Genomic DNA, 18,321 nt, shown 5'->3' with positions numbered 1-18,321 from the left:
TAACATGGTTTATATTGTTTTAACATTGAGGGGAATAAAATTGCGAAAATAAATTTGTAATATCGAATCGCAACAATTGTTGAATTGCATATATAATTCCCTGAATCGCAATAATAGTTAAGAATCGCAATATAAATCAAATCGGCCACCCCTAGTATGAAACTTGCCGTAGCATTATCCATTAAGCACTTAATACATTTAGTTTGATATCAGTTTAACAGTACTATGTGATTGCTATGTGCTTCCTGTATGTCAGTCTACTATTCCCTAACTGTTCTCATTCCACACTTGACTTTTCAGAGAAATTGCATTTCTACTGGATTGAGTGAGTCCAATTTGTGGTAAAGGGTTCCCCTCTCCACAGTGTACACTTTTGAAGTTTGAAAGAGAATCCATGGTGGCTTTATTTAGAAGCTTGGGAGTTGTAAAGGACAGTCCAGAGAGTTTTATTTTATGGTCCCAGATGTGTTGAATAAATCATTTTCCCCAGACCTAATTAAACACTTAGGCCTACTGCCTGGCCCAGTTAAGCTATTAACATCTGCTGCATCAAGTGAACTAGGAATGAAGGGCTCCAGCCCCGGATGGATTTAATGATGGAAGGTTGGAAGGATATCCTTTTATCTTCCCCTTTCACTTGCTCTCTCTCATCATATGTTTATGTTGCCTTTGTTTCTATTCCTTGTGTGATCTCTTTCTTTTCTTAAGCCAGATTTATAGTTTGTTGTATGACCTAATCGTGCACTAAAAACAACCAATCTACGAACGTTTTGACTTGAGCTTATACTGTAGAGCTACTATTGTGGAAATTAAGCATTACGTATGGCTTCTCTCTATCTTTATTTAGTGCCCTATCACTCTCTTTCATTCCATCTCTATTGCTTGCTACTCTCTCGTTCTCTGCCTGCCTATCGTTGTTTTCTGTTACCAGCCTCTCTCTCTCTCTCTCTCTCTCTCTCTCTCTCTCTCTCTCTCTCTCTCTCTCTCTCTCTCTCTCTCTCTCTCTCTAATTCTGCCTCGCTCTCTCTCTCTTTTCAAAATCAGGCAAACGTCTAGACATTGATTAAATTGTGTTTCTGAATTTGACATTTAAAAGTTGAATGGATTTGTCCTCTTTAGTCTATTCTGCCCTCCAGGACCAGTTGTATAGATACAGCTGAGCTGTGGATATATTCTGTCACTCAGGGAATATTATGGCAAAGGAATAGATCTTACTCTTGGTTGGTTTCACATTTTGTTTGTTGGCAGTCACGGTCCTAGGAATAAAACGTACACTTTTAAAAAGATCTTCAGCCGGTCTTAGGGTGTAATTATTATGCATTTTCTTTCACTCTAACCCCAATTACTTTAGTTACATCCTGTGCTGTGACAGAATAATAATTAATATAACACATTACACAGTAGTTGGCAACAACAAATCCCAGACAGTTTTGACCAGCATTGTTATGAATGGGGAAATGGGAGGAAAGCATAATCACTAATCAGTCATCAGAATACTCAAAAGGGGAGTCATCATCATCCTTTTTTGACCGCAGTCGAGATCATGGATTTCACAATGCCACGCCAGAATTTCCAGTCCTTTATTGCCATCCCCAGTTCCTGCTTACTGATGCATGTGTCCCTAGCGATGACATCAGGGAACGACACTTTTCTACCTCTGGTCTGCTTTGAGGCAGGATTCCAGAGAAGAAGGGAAGATATAACCTCATTGTCAGCTCTGTAGCAGTGGCCGGCAAACTGTGTTCTTCTGGATTGGACTAGTGAAGAAACACGGGGAAGGTTGCCGTATAGCCATAGAGTAGAATCGGCTCAACGGTTGTCCTAAATACTTTTACTTTTAACATCTTACTAAGCTAGGATGACCAAAACGTATGCATGTCATTGCAGGCTGACCAGGCCATACCCTTCCTAGTTTGAAAGTCCTTTTGGGAAGATTTTGTCATTTCAGTTGCCTTGCTCAATATAAATTGATTAAATATATGTTTTCACTTGAGTGCCTTGGATTTCTTTCCTTGTTGGTCTGAAGTTTATGCCACTGGGGAGACAAAGCAGTACTTCTTGGATTTTGTGTTTATATAACTTTTTAATAGTCAGTAAGTCAGCCCAGTAGACATTGTGAAAGCAGCATTGTACTGTTCAGCTCTCAACTTCACCAACCTAAAAAGGCAGGTATCTTGCATAATTGTAAGCAGTAAACATTATTTTACAGACTAAATGTTTATTCGACCAATTCCTACTGTATGACTATTAGTCATCTAAGAATTACTTTAGTTGAGGATAGCCCTAAAAGCAAGGAACAAAACAAAGACATTGCAGTTTCCAAACAGAGCAGAGTGTATGACTATTATACATGTAGTGCATCTGTGTGTACCGTGTAGTTAGGGCTAGGCAATTAACCAAAATCATATATATATAAAACGAAGAACTAAAAAACATCACTAGGATGCAACTGGGACGTATCCTCAGAGATGTATCCCAAGGTCATCGGGGTTTCATCGGGGTTTCGGGTCTTCCAACATCATACCCCATGCATTAAATCATTTTAATGCAATCAAGTCTGCCATTTTAACACCTTGTTTAGACTGGCAGCCCAAATCAGATTTCTTATCGAGATTGGAGTCGGATTGGTTTTATGCAGCCAGGAATGTGTTCAAATCTGATTAGCAAAAATCGCTTTCCATGCGTTTTCTTTCGGTCTTCAGACAATGATGATTCTAATCTGGATAGGCCAACAATCTGATTTGGTGGCTTGAATGTGGAACTCGTTTGTCACCATTCACCTACTGTATAGTTGGCACAAACAAGTCTATTTTTCCTGTTGATTTTGTCATAAGAAATCCATCCTCACCTGCTGATGTGAGCTGCCCAGTATAGCTCAACAGGATTTAGTGTAATCCCACAGAGCAGAGCAGATGGACAAGCAGGTAAAATCACAGTGGTATAGGAACTAAATCATCATCTGAACCCCTTTATTTTACTCTAGCTTCTTGTGATCTTGTAATCACACACACACACACACTGTTGATAGACCATAATAGTATATTTACAGTACGTTAATGTAGACTGATGATAAATCACCGACGCGGAGCGGAGGTGGCATAATCACCCTGAAGATGATTTATTTATAAACAATGACCACCTAGCCTTTCATTATCCCACTTATTACACGGCTACTTAATAAATTAATTAATACAAGTGTTGCGCTTGCCGACCGCCCAGCGCAGGAAGTGAGTTGATCAAATGGGAACAAAAATGGGTTACTGCAATAAGAGCATTGTTTATTTCTCGCTTCAAATGCTTTCTTGAGAGCAATGTGAGCAATGTTTTCAAAAACTTTCTTGAGAGCACCATTGCGTGGCACATCTATGCACGGAATGTCTATGTTCACAGGCTTCTGTGTGCGGCCTAGTGGGCATCTGAGCAAGCATACCTCTTACACCATGTGTCCTTTGGGAAACCGGGCCATTGTGTGTTTGTTTACATGGTTGTCATATTGGATACAGCAGTACAGCACTTGATCCAGTATTTATTATAATAATAATAATGAATTCAGTGCCACCTGGTGGACACCAGTTTTGGCCCTTGTTGCCACCGAAGCCCATTATAAATAAAATAAAGAAAATGTAATTCTATTGTGCATGTAATGTGCATATCATCACCTGCACACCAGATTACAGGAATTTTCAAAATATGGATTACGCCTTTTGGCACTCTTGGCCACCAGGGGAAGGCGTCCAAAGGTGTCATGTGGCATGGAATGAGTTTTAATAATAATAATAATTAGGAAGTGTTTCCTTATTCAAACAAGGCAAAATAAATCACTTTGGCAATTATCCAGCCCCTGATATGAGACTGTAATCAGTCAGTCCCGCTGTCATCTGTTACGGTATATGTTTGTATAAAGCGATTCAAACAGTTGGGTCAGGCTCATTTACACATTAGTATTAAACGCACGCACGCACGCACGCACACACACACACACACCCACACACACACACACACACACACACACACACACACACACACACACACACACACACTTGTAGCTAAGCTATGCCCCCCACCACTCATTCTTTTCAGTGTACTGATTGATTTAGTAGAGTTCACTAAAAGGATTTGTTCACCAGTACTAGGCCTACTACTGTCCGCTACTTCAACCACGGAAGTGGCAGTTTGTTCCCTGATCGTTCATCTGAACGTCCTCTCAGGCTATGGGATAGTATCTCTATTCTATACTCTCTCTATCTGTATCCTATGGTTTTGTACCTGAGCCATCCCGAGGCTTATTATATACGTACATCATGGTATGGTACCTTTAGATACACGTGATTGGCTTGTTTTTGTGGTGTCTTTCTTTCTGCTTGCCCTGAACAGGGGCAAGCAGTGAGTTTGAAACATGTTGGCTTGATTTTTACCTGTTCAATGATGAACTAGCCTTGGTTTTTCATCTTATTTCACTCTGCATCAACACATTAATATACATGTGTTTTTTCCCAGTTGGGCTTCATGAGTCATAGAGAAATCATTACATGACTTTATGTATTCATTTCAACCAAAGAACCTTCCTGCACTGTTTTTTATCTTTCAGCCCTCTTTTGATTTACTATGGTGTTTCCTTTTTGAAAACGATGACACCACTGTATTTGATCAAATCAAACCATGAATTTGATCATTAATATCTGACCTTTATCGGTGCATTGCACAGGGAAATTCAGTTATCACAACAGCACCACAGTAAGGTGCTTCTATGCAAGAGGAGTCCATGCTGCTTTTTTTCACCTGACAGGGGAGTTTTCCCGGCCGGACATAGCGCATAGAAGGAACACATTATTCTGACCAGTTCATTCCCCTCCATCAGGCACCCCGGCTGGCCAGCGGGAATTGAACCCAGGACCTTCTGACAGAGTGCATTTCTACTTATTGTATGCATCAGTAGATAGAAATGAAGGGATAGGTTTCATGTGCATCATATTCAAGAGTTTCCCCCAGGGAGTATTATCACAGCCTAGCTCTGGTCCATCCATAGCCTTAAGGACTAGAGCGAATCACAGCCATGCCACTCTGCTCTATGATTGTTGCCAAGTGACTTGGGACTCTATCTCAGCTGATGTCTTTTCAGTGCTGACCATTGAATATGATGTTGTCATGGAGCCTATCTTTGGCTATAGCATTAAAGGTAGAAGAAAAGGCCTGTGCTCCGAATACAGTAACAATAATTGATATGAGTCTAGAGTGTACAGGCTTCTACTATATTTATTTTTATATGAACTAAGACATTAGCTCTGACATTAAATTGTAAATGCACCACACTTTATATTGCTCTTATAAAGGCATCCAATCAAAATTGTGGTTACCAACAGTCCATGCAATCAAAATCTCTACTACAAAGCCACCCATTGCCTTTACATAAACATAAGTATCACTATAAAAAATCCATCCAATCAGAATTGATGTTACAAATCAGTCCAAACAGAATTGCTGATGTTACAAATCAGTCCAATCAGAATTTCTGTTTAATAGCCGCCGAGTCTGATGCACAAATGGCGTTGCAATCGGTTACCAAGCAGTCTAATCAGAATCACCCTTTTGCTGTGTAAGCTTTTATAGCTTACACCAATAACATATATCCTGAAAGAGGGAGTCCCAAGTAACTGTCATTTTCTACCTGCTGATTGTTTTTACATCATACTTACACAGATGGTCTACAGGTAGTATCCCTACATCACAGAACAATCAGAATACCAACATTTGGTTCTATTGTGAACCAGCAGCTTTTTATATAAAAAAGTAGACTTTTCTGAGCAATATTCACTTGTCTTTATCAGGGGTAGAACAAAAAAGTGACATTGTTTTTCATATCTTTGAGCTGGGGGTCGGGAGAGGGTGGGTGGTTAGGTTTAGGTGTCTGCCCCGGGGGAGGTTAGGGTGAGGGTGAGGGTTTGAGGTAGGTTGTCGATCGGACCAATGGACCGTCGGCATATTGACGCGGACCCGTTTGGTTCTACCCCGGGTAGGGTTATAGTCATAGTCATAGTCATAGTTTTGCTATTTATGAACATTTGGGTAAATGTTCGTAAAAGATTTTTAGGCGGCCAAGCACAAGGGTTGTTTGTTTGTACAGTACTCTTATTCTTCTTCTTCTGCTGTTTTTCACATGCAGTTCTAACCACACAGTTGCCATTTATGAAACTTGGCAGAATAATAGTGGGTCATGCCAAGAAACTAATCTTACTCCCATTGGCACTAATGGAATCGATTGAAATTTAGAGTGCAGAATTTGACCACCAGGCATAACTCATGCACTGTTTGACCTTCAGCCGCATGAAACTTCATTACACACATGGCTCTCATCATGAGTAACACATTTGCTACTGTGACCCATGAGCTCTTCCTCTTTGATCTTGTGCCATTCTGAATTGTATGAAAAACACTTAATCACTAACCCTTCCTCGCATTTTTTGCAATCTGCGAAAATCTTTCCACACATGGGACCGATAAGCTAAAACGCTGCTTCATGAAAAGTTTGTAATGTTGAGAAATGAAGCCTCCGTGAGGCAATGAATGTTGTACTTATTCTGCCCATAAAGTGCCAATTTCTACGAAACTTTGTAATTTGGTAGAGGGCCGTGCCAAACAGCATTTGGGCAAATCTTACTTAAATTGATCAAAGGGGTGCTACTATACACAACTGAAAATGCAAACTTTGAACAGGCATATCATGTGTCGTTTGAGGCTGCTTGCAGTGATTTATTAGTTAATGTATTGCCTATGCCCACATTAGGAATACCTGCTTTATGGTAAGTTATATTTTCCAGTTTGGGATTTTAAGTGGTTCTCCCTTTTACCAGCTTGACTGGCTGAGTGAATCCCAATCTCAGCTAATGTCCCACAATTTTCGAAAATTAGACAGTAAGATCTGTACCTTTTTCATGGCAGCCATATTGACATGCATAGTTGTATAATGTTACATCTTTGTCAGGCATTACCAATGAAACTGTACTATTCATGGCTCTGTTCCATTTAGCTGTGCATAGCATTTCCAATGAGCCAACAACATGCACAATAGCACCCTGTTTGATGACCTTGACCTTAACTATCATTGGTAACATTAACTATTTATGTTATTATGGCTCCTGTGAAAAAGGTCTATTTCTGTTTCTTCTCTAAATTGTTTTAATTTTTACCCCAACGACCTTGGGCTGTTAGTGGAAATGCAGTCATCAAACACATGATAACTGCTTCAATCTTTGATTTGCGGGGACATTTCACCTCAGATTACAATTACATTGAAAAATGCTGTTTGATTTTTGCTTCACAATGACATGTTTTCTAGAGGAGATTAGTTGTTGGATTGGCCTTGCTAACGACCTTTAACCCAGCCCTCTACATACATACATATAACTTCAGACTTGGTATTTAGATGAATAGGTAACAGTAGGCTTAGGCTATATAGGTCTACATGTATTGTACACAGGTATAGGTATCCTACTCAGGGACTTGAGCAACTGGAGAATAAGTGGGCTACTATTGGCTAGAGATACTGGGCTGATATAAAAGGCAGGTAACACTTTACTTTAAGGGACGAATTCATACACGTAATTAAGGCAAGTTCATGATAACTAATGCATCACCAAAGGCTTAATCAAGCCTTAATTAAGCCTTAATTACGTGTATGAATTCGTCCCTTAAAGTAAAGTTTTACCAAAAGGCATATAAGTAGCCTATACAGCCACGGGCCCAAACAGATCAGAACACAACAACCCCCTGTATTTTGCAACCGATTAAGCCACCTGCCTTTTGCCGCGGACATAATGGGATTATGATGGTGCAGAGATCACCATTGCTTTTGCCGTCTCCTCTGTCTGCGCGTGTGTCTTCTCTCTCTCTCTCTCTCTCTCTCTCTCTCTCTCTCTCTCATCTGGTCGAGAGAGCAGTCACTCGAGGAGAATAGGCTACTAGAGAGGAAAGATACTGTTACTGTTTGTCTTCCAACAGCTGCCTTCGGCTCATACGGACGTATAGGCTCACTTTCGGATATAGCAAGTTCCAGAGCGGACTATATTTCACTACTACGACGAAGAGAGAACAGGTCGTTGTATAGGCGAGAGTAGACAGAGTTTTCCCCCTGCACGTTGAAGGCGAAAAGCTCATTTTGTTTCTGTTCGTTGTGAAAACGAGGATAGGGAGCCCGACGGGTCAGGAGCGCAGCGCTGTCCGTGGGAAGTGCTGCGTGGATCGTGGATTCCTCCGGGATATGTGCCTTGTCCGGCCGAGACACGTCAACAGTATCTAAACAAGTGGATTGTATGACAAGCTTATGGCTTCAACGAGACTAACGTGGTAAGCCAGATTCGCTTGCTTCATACTGTAATTCAGTTGGTATTTTTTTGTTTTGTTTTCTTGTTTTTTTTTTGTTTTTTTTTTAGAGAAACGTAGCCTCGTTAAAGGGGGGGAAACGACGATTAGACAAATCGCCGACTTTCCGGAGACTCAAAAGTGTAATTGTTAGGCTATATAGTGACATAACTGTTGCATCTGATCTGAATCGAAACGCCTGCATACTGTATTATGCTTTAACTACGATCGTGTGGGACCATTTCTACTTTAGACTAGAAATGCTGCCTTATTATTTTCAATAGGAAATAGCTGTCCTTGGTGCTGATATTGTTGTTAAACTGCAAAGAAAATGCGGTCTTCTTGCGTTTAAGACAATTTGATAACCTTGTTGAATGATGTAGGCCTAATTAGGCCTATAGGAAGTACTTGTACTTTTTAGTCGTAAACTATAGCATAGCCGTTCCTGTGAGTAGGCTACTTTCTGTATTCAGAAGGCTGGAAGTCACTCAGAAATGGCCGATAAGTCCATTCGGAATTAACAGCCTATATACCTATACTCTGCCATCCCCCCTACTGTTTCAAGAAGCACAGCTAACCGTAGCTGTACTGCTGTAGTCAATGAGTGTGACGAACTGATGATACAATGAGGGGACTTCCTTCTTGATCCATTTTAGCACTTATTTTCAACAAGTAGGCCTGTCTCGTCGCTATGCTCTATTCTATTTTAGTAGACACTTTGCAGTGGTCCCTGTGAAAAGCAGGTTACCTCACACGTTAGTACGTCTGGGATTAGAGCGAGAAAGAGAGAGAGAGAGGGAGAAAAGGAGAGGGTCATCCGATTACCGTCCTTTCCTGGCAAGCTGTCGCCTAGTCAACAACGAAAGAGAGAAAGTCAAAGGTGACAGCGAGAGAGAGGCCAGAATAAATAGGTAGGAGTGCAGACAGTGCCCGGAACTGCTATCAGTCATGTTCTACTGTACCTCTATATTAAAATAAAAAATCTCCACTCACTTTAGACACCATGGCAATATAACATTATTATGCCAAATGAGTGACTCACTGTGTGTGTGTGTGTGTGTGTGTGTGTGTGTGTGTGTGTGTGTGTGTGTGTGTGTGTGTGTGTGTGTGTAGTGTGTAGTGTGTAAACCATATACAGGCAAGTACTGAATGTATACAGTGTGTGTGCCTGTGTGTGTGCAGTGTGTAAAACATATACACATAGGATGTGAGAGAAGAGAGATACAGAGAGAGAGAAATCCATTAATATACACATTTAAGTGAAACATTTGTCTAGATTTCATAATTAACTTGTTGGCCTAAAGTAGAGAGCACAGAATCCAATTTAATGTAACACTTTGCTCAGTCATGTGTGAAAGAGGTTTGTGTTGTGGCGGGGCTATTTATTGCAAAGCTACTCCTAATGAGAAACATGTTACGAGTCACAGACAGAGTGGCGTGTGCGCTTGTGTGTGTGTGTGTGTGTGTGTGTGTGTGTGTGTGTGTGTGTGTGTGAGAGAGAGAGAGAATGTGTGTGTGTGTGTGTGTGTGTGTGTGTGTGTGTGTGTGCGTGCATTTGTTACAGTGTCATGGTTGATCAGTGAGAGTTTTACAGGTATGATGGTGTCATTTCAGGTCAGAGCGTGGAAGTATGCATGCATGTGTAGACTACTGTATGTGCATGTGTGCTGCATGTCTGTGGGCTGTGGCTGAGCCTGCAGATGGGTACATTATGTGTGTCTGTGTGTTGGTGCCGCTGTCAGATTGTTGAAGTATTGTGTGTCCGTGCGTGCGTGTGTGTGTGTGTGTGCCATGCATGCACGTGCGACTGTGCATGTGTGTGTGCGTCTGTGTGTTGGTTATCAAACTAATATTCCTGGTTCAGTGGTTTACATGTGGCATGAAGAGGAGTCTAAACTAAAGCATAATGAATTATCTACAACAGTGTCGCATGCCGACATGCTGTTCTTTTCAGCAAGCAACACCATTGTGTGACAGAGCGCAAGTGAAACTTAACAGGCAGAATATGTGGTTGTGTGAAGTGAACCTGGAACCCCTGCACATATCACTGTGTCAGAGCCTGTTAGTCACGCTGAATGCCAGAACGACAGGGACTTTGATTTGAATAAGTGCTCAGGCTTTGGAACAGGAGATGGTGCTTAAAGCCATCCTTCATATCGGTGCACAATAATTCTCAGTGCATTCATTTGTCAGTGCACAACAGATACTTGAAGCACTCGCAAGCTGGCATCCCTCATTATTAAAAAAAGCAAGAAAAGGGGGCAAGGTAGCGCAGTCGGTAGTGCTGTCGCTTCACAGCTAAAAGGTCCTGGGTTCGATTTCCGCCAGGAGGGGCACTGGAGGCGTGTTCTCTCCTCCCTAGGTGGGTATGGTCATCCCCTAGGCTAGAGTAGGCAGTGGGCACCCTCACAAAAACATGTAGTAATCCTGGTTTATATGCACTTTTTTATTGATTACTTTCAATCGCCTTTCTACACACCCGGACAATAGATCAAGCAGCCTCGATTCATCCCACAACACTCCGGTCACTTGATCAAAAATAAATAAAACAGGACGGGAGGGGCGCACTGTTTAGAATAGTCTCTGTAAACGTAATGGCGGTGCCCATGCGAGCGTACATACAACTCCAGTCAACAGAATCACACTGCATAACATCCGATCGGCTTGCCTCCACCTCTCCTCCTGTTTCCCCCTCCCCTCCCCTCCTGTTTGTTTCAGGGGAGGTGTGTAGTGTCTGTCGGAACATGGCGGCTCCCATGGACACTATCATAACATATCTAAAGTCGGTCAGATTCATGTCTCCTTTCCTTCTACATTCTCGAACAAACAAGAAAACTATCGCGGATTGTGTCGTCCCTCGGCGAACTCGGCGAAGGACGATGGGCTGTTATTTTTTTATGATGATGATCAACATTCAACGGTCAGATGGAACAATGCAAATACGCGCTGTTGTGTTACTGGAGGAGCACAACAACACCACCGTCCCTCGGCTAGCCGAGTTGGAACGATACACAGTGACAGACACGTACATAGATGGATAAATAATGACAACGCGTCTTTGCATCGTTTCATCTGCCCGCCTGGTGTCTGCCCGATCCGTCATCATCATAAAAAATAAACAAAACAGTAGTAAGGTAGCCCCAATATGTTCCCTCAGTCCCTATGCTCATTCTGTTGCTCATACAAAAGCCAATTACCGACGAAGGGTAGATGGGATCAATGTGTACTTTCTTCCTCGTAAAAGTAGACATTCAGGGCTTTCATTCGGTGTATAGTATGTATAGGATATTCTTTGTGTTCATTTGTATAACTGCCTGTCGACATCTGACATGAAACGGTCCATAACTCGGCTTTCTGTTCAAGAAGAGCATGTTACTACAAAAGCAGGTGTTACATAAAGGTAAATATCTGGAGTGGACAAATTAAGCTTTCTTTTGAGGTACAGTATGCGGTGTGCTTCTCGCTATAAGAGAACATTTGCTGTCGGCCTTGGAAAAGGTTGGTCGTCCAATGCTATCAGCATTAGTGTTAAAAGGTATATAGGTATTTGGCTGCCTGCTCATAACCACCAGGCTAAGCTGTCACAGATATGTCATATTCAGTTAGCCACATGCCCATGAGCAAGGCTTGCTGCTCCTAAAGCTAAATACTATATACAGTGGTACATACAGATGTGCCATTCCAACTCTTCACGCTTTCCTGATCCTTTTTTTTCCTGAAGGTTTTCTGAAAATGCATGTTTTCGCTGCATGTTTTATTCACTGATCAGCCTTGCTAATTCTAGTGCTTTGCTGCTGAAAAGAAGTGTCCAGCAGAGGAACTCTAACTATTCACGGAATCCAAATAGAATTGACATATTACACCTTGGCAAATGCCCCCTTTCTCACTGACGATGTTCTGTTTCTTACAATGTACTGAATTGCTAATGGCAGGACATGTGAAGTTTTCAAATGGCACATTTGTATGTATAGCTAGTAGCTACTATTGCATACTGATAATGAACACCACAGCATGATATTCATAGTTTATGGGTTCATGAGTATTGTGCAGTTGCGTTTGTCAGAGATGGCAGATCATTTGAGTCTTATTCTGTCACACAAATGTGATAGAAATGTGTTGCCATGTATAATACGTACATGGGTATCACTAGCCTGTCCCAGCTCCCAGCTTGGTTTCCCTATCACATACCGTAATCACTGCCTTTATTTAACCACATAAGTCCTGTTACAGTAGTATGATGGTGTTGCGAGAAAATAGCTAGTCTACAAGACTGGAATGTAAGGAAGGAGTTAAAACTGAATGAGATAGGTAAATACAACGAGACTGAGAAAAGAAGAGAATGACAGTGTGAGAAAGACCAAAAGTAAACAAGACTTAAAGATGCAAGATGAAGTGAAATGAATGAACAGAGAATCAGACAGATGGATGGAGGAAATGAATTTGACATGGTCTGTTGACTTGAAAAATAGTTTGTTGTTGTGGTCTCAAATGGTCAATTAGAATTTGGTTGAACTAGTTTTTGTCCAAATTCAGTGCTGGAATGCTGCTCATTGACATTTTGTTGGAAATTGTTGTGCACCAGGGGCTTTATTAGAATGCTTCCATGTGAGGGATTGAGTTTACATGAAACAATACAACTGAGTTAATTGTTCCTAACGATATTATCTGCCCGCTGGCCAAAATACTATCCAAAATGAGCATATCTAGCAACCCAGGCAAGAAAGGCAAACTTGCGATAGCGGGATAATTTATTTTCATTATGGTCTCATTTTCATTCAGTGTGTTCTCTGGCATAGCTTTACAATCATTACCCTATTGAATTCCACACAATGAACACTAAGATGAATTCTAATGGAAAAAATGAACAAAATCTGTAGAATAGGACATTGGAATAAACAAAATGAAGTGGTCATTTTATCCGTAGAAAGGAAGTACACAGGATGTTATGACAAGACCCTCTACAATCCGGCAGTGCTCCATCCTTATTTTCCCCTTACTAAAACCATGCCTCAAGACAAAAAACAAAAAAAAAAGTTTTTGTCTTGTTTCCAGTGATTCCCGAATTCCCACCAAGAAGTAGAGCTGTGTTTTACAGATCCAGTGGGTTCCCACTGTGATTATATTAGCTTAATGCAAATCAAACATTAAGAAACCCTGCATGGTTTAATCCCCTAAGGAACTCTATATCAGTGAGATCTGGGATTCTTTCATCAAACATTTTCAGCAAATAATAAATGCTGCCTCTCGCCACAGTAGTGGTACCAGAAATAGACACACATCACTCTGAATCCTTACATACTGATGTTTAAAGACTGTATTAATTAATTAATCAATGGAGAAGACAAATCATACTGGCACACATTTAAGTACAAAAGAAAAAAATCCTCTTATTTTTTTATTATTCTTTATCCCACGATTTTGTAACCCATTTTTCACCCCTGTGTCAATTATCTAATGTGATCCTGGGCTCTACACAACCTCCGCCAACCTAGTCCCCATACATGGGGGACATGAGGAGAGCAATGGACTTGAACTCATGCTTCCTTCATATACCTGAGTGTCCAAGTTGCTCCTTTAAACCTGAAAGGGGGGAGTTTTCCTGGTTGGACGTAGCGCATGGAAGGAACACGTTATTCCAACCAGTTCCTTTCCCCTCCATCAGGCGCCCCGGCTGGCCAGGGGGGGGGGGCAGTTTAGAGACCAGGATTACTGCATGTTTTTTGTGAGGGTACCTACCCTCACGGGGAGAACATGCAAACTCCACACAGAAAGGCCCTTACGCCAACCCCACCTCGGGTATGGGCACTGATGACGCGGAGGAGGAAACACGCCGCCAGCACCCACAGCGTCCCGAGCGGGAATCGAACCCAGGAATATATATATATTATAGACACAAATCTGCTGCCCCACACTATATGCACAGATGTACAGTATATGTTGGTATACTGCAACGTTTATACATTTTGTGCAGTTGAAAGTGTCTGAAGCCATAGTGGCATATTAGTCTGCTCTGGAATGGAATGGTTCTACACGCACACTCACACGCACACACACACGCGCACACACACACACACACACACACACACACACACACACACACACACACACACACACACACACACACACACACACACACACACACACAATCACACAATCATGCAGCTCAGCAGAGCTCTGTTATTGGTAGCATAATTCAGGTTAAGAATACGAGGTGTGTGTGCGTGAGTTTGTGTGTGACTGTATAATATGCATGCGTGAGTAAGTGACAGTATATGCAAGCTATATTTTATGTTTGAGTTTCTCCATGTATTTGTATTTGTGTATGACTGAAGTTATGGAGCATAATAGAGACTAGAGAGAGAGAGAGAGAGAGAGAGAGAGAGTGAGTGTGTGTGTGGGGGCCCTATGCTGAGCCACAGAAGGTTGCATCTTGGCTCTTACTAATATTAAGTCTCCCCTCTGGCTTTGTGTGTGTGTGTGTGTGTGTGTTGTAGTGCTACTTTTAGAAGTGGGGGCCCCATAAGTCAAGTGCGAGCAGTGCCGAGCACACGCACATTTGCATGCACGTGAGACACTCATATCCTTCTTGCCAGGGAGCACTGCATTCGACAAATATTCCAAGGCAACAACAGTTTGTCCCAGAAGAACTAAATGAAATGGATCACAGCAGATTTTAAATAGTTCTGAAAACCCCTCAAAGTCACAGCGTTCTACAGTATGGTATGATGTTTGAATTGGACCTGTGTTTTCTTTGATCCACTTAAGCCCCATATACTCTGTCTTATGCCAAATAGCGATCTACAAGCTCACAACGCTTTGCATTGTGTAAGTTTGTACAGTAGATCGCTATTTTAGAAAACTATAATGACGTTCCCCAAATAGATGTCAGTTCACTGGCTTAACATTAACTTTTTTTTTTTTACATCAATACATATCATTATATCAAGCTAATCGTTGCTTAAATGTAACTCAGAGATAGAACACACAAGGTTGGATTTGTTATTCCAACAAAAAATCCTATTCCATTATGTTCCTATAAGGCCAGCTGTTGAGTGAAAAAATCTTTAATCGCAATCACTACAATTGAATGTTCTTTTGTGCTGTACTTGCGCGGAATGTGATACGCTTTCCGATTTGACCTCCCACTAGTTTGAATCTCAGTAAGTCTGATAAATTCAAATGAAATGGGGTTGTAGATTCAGTCAAATGTTATGGCATTATATAAATGCAGCAGCTCAGTTCCCTAAAATAAAATTAGCTTAACTCATTTATTATGAATGGCTCACTGGTGCACCTTTTGAATGTATAATGTCCATGGAAGCGATTCCTGCACATTACTGCACGTGTTATATCTGTAATCTGCACACTGGTGTACTGCTTTCAGTTATTTAGTTTTTACACAAGCCTTCTAGAACCCTATTTCTCAATGTTGGGTCTGGGGACCAAGAGGGGCTTTATATGTAACTGTAGAGTTTACAAACAGAGGGTTTTACAGTGTAGATTGGTGTCCCAGAGATTAAAAATAAAAATGGTATCAAATGGGGGAAATGGAGAAATGGTATCAAACCGGTGGATTGTGCAGTCCAGGTAGGGAATGAGGCATTACCCCAGGTAAAGGAGTTCAAGTATCTCGAGCTCTTGTTCACGAGTGAGGGGAGGACGGAGAAGGAGATCAGCCGGGGAATCGGAGCGGCAGGGGCGTTATTGCAGTCGCTGTACCGCACTGTTGTGACGAAAAGAGAGTTGAGCCAGAAGGCAAAGCTCTCTGTCTACAGAGCAATCTTCGTTCCTACTCTCACCTATGGTCATGAAGTGTGGGTCATGAACGAAAGAATAAGGTCGCGAATACAAGCGGCCGAAATTAGTTTTCTTCGACGGGTGGCTGGCATCTCCCTTAGAGATGAGAAGTTCAGTTACACAAGAGAGACTCGGAGTAGAACCGCTGCTCCTTCGCCTGGAAAGGAGCCAGTTTAGGTGGTTCGGGCATCTGGTTAGGATGCCTCTCGGGCGTCTCCCTAGGGAGGTCCTCGATGCACGTCCCACTGGGAGGAGACCCCGGGGCAGACCAAGGCGCAGTTGGAGGAAATACATTGACCAACTGGCCTTGGAACGTCTCGGGATCCCCCAGGAGGAAGTCACTAATGTTGCTCTGGAGAGGGAAGTCTGGAGCACTCTGGTGGAGCTGTTGCCCCCGTGACCCGACTACGGATAAGTGGTTGAAGATGGCCTATTAAATATCAAACTGTGGTTGTTGAAATTAACTAGACTGGTGCCCAGCTGTAGAGCACCGAGTCGGTAGCGATGGAACTTGGAGATCCATGCCCCACCCGGCTATGCAATACCCGTTGTACCTGTGGCAGAGTACCCGTTCCACCCATCTATCTGTGTCCCTTTTATGCCCATATATGGAGATTTCTGTATCTGTCTGTCTGTGTCCCTTTATTCCTATACTGTATATGGAGTTCTGTGTCAGGCATGCCCAAATATGAAGTTTTGTGATGATATATGGAGATATAGGGGTGATCAGGTCCAGAGTCCGGGCAGAGGATTTTGTGCTGGTTCTGGACATCGGTGTATCTGACGGACTCGACACCTGGCACTGCAACCCCTGTGGTGGTGTGGAATGCCTGTGTCGAATTTGAAGTCGGTGGGGCAAACTGTTCTCGAGTTACGTGGATTACAGACGTATACAGACGTAAATATACACGTACGTACAGAGACTTGGTGCATTTATAGATACTAGAGTGGTGTCCGTTGGGCACTAGCCTACTTGGAATGATGCAAGTTGGAAAGGAATGCCCCACCCAGATATTATGTCTGCGTCCTTTTTATGCCCATATATGGAGTTTTTTGTCAGACATGCCCAACTATGGAGTCTACAGAATGATGTCGGAACAGGCCAGCTCCATATAATGGCCACTGGGCAGGGGCCTTTTTGGGGCGGTTCTGGACGACCATGTTTCCGACGGACTCGACACCAGGCACTGCACCCCCTGTGGTGGGGTGGAACGCTTGTGTCGAATTTGAAGTTGGTGGGGCGAACGGTTCTCCATTTACGTGGATTACAGACTTACAGACGTATGTACAGTACACACACACTTGGTGCATTTATAGTTAGATTAGATAAAGGTTGAGAATCATGGAACTAAACTACATTGGAACACCAATCTACACTGTAGATTACTCAGCGCTTATTTAACCGCAGGCGATCTTCGAACCTGACATTGAGAACCAGTGATCTAGAGGAATGTTTGTCCATTCATATTTGGGCATTTGTGCTTTTTTAAATCATGATAATGTGTCTTTAGCAGTACAATCTGCACTATGATAAACTGTTGCCTACAAATAGGTAGATGTGTAACACTTACAGTAATGTTGATCAGACGGTGGGGTAGGGCCATTGGAGCCTCTCACAAGTTCCACAAGCTGTATGAGCAAGGGCCGAGCATTCTGGGCCCACACATGAGCTATAATCCTGCTGTTGTAGTGTTTATCCTCAAATTCCCTTGCCCTAGGTCCCAGAAACACATTCAGGCCCTACAATCTAGTTTCTAGATTACACGCTTGTCAAATTTTATAGCACTGCAGAATTGTTTCCTTCATATTTGCTCAGAAGTTTTTTTTTACGGGCCTATACAAAGAACAGGCCCAAAGAGGTTTTTCATTAAGCCCTTTTGCAAGTTGGGGCCAACATGGCAGCATTTATAAACCAGGTTCAATTATTTTTTATTGTGTTGTTAATAAGATAATGCGTTGGGTGGCCAAGCCATGTCAAACTACTTTGCCATGTGGTGCCTGGTTTCTCAGCCAGTTAGTACACAGACCATAATGGTTCTTGTGAGTGTGATGACCCCGTCTTGTATTTGCATGTATCTCCTCTCTCTGCCCTACAGTATTTGAAATGCCACAGGCTCTTTAGAAAAAGAATACTCTGCCATTTTTATCACTGCTGGTCGGTATAGCAAT

General features: G+C 42.1%; 1 protein-coding gene across 1 annotated transcript in view; it reads left to right on the top strand.

The window, feature by feature from the left end:
* Window positions 1-7,999: 7,999 nt before the first annotated feature.
* LOC308333176 (protocadherin-15-like) overlaps window positions 8,000-18,321 on the top strand; it is a 199,704-nt gene continuing 189,382 nt past the window's right edge. The window contains exon 1 of the mRNA XM_080789372.1: window positions 8,000-8,337. The gene's annotated coding sequence lies outside the window, so the exon portion shown is untranslated. The remainder of the gene's footprint in view (window positions 8,338-18,321) is intronic.

Source organism: Protomyctophum bolini (genome assembly GCF_963924005.1).
Source record: "Protomyctophum bolini genome assembly, chromosome: 18".
NCBI lineage: Eukaryota > Metazoa > Chordata > Actinopteri > Myctophiformes > Myctophidae > Protomyctophum > Protomyctophum bolini.
Note: the sequence above shows the minus strand (reverse complement) of the source record. Positions and strands in the feature narration are given on the sequence as shown.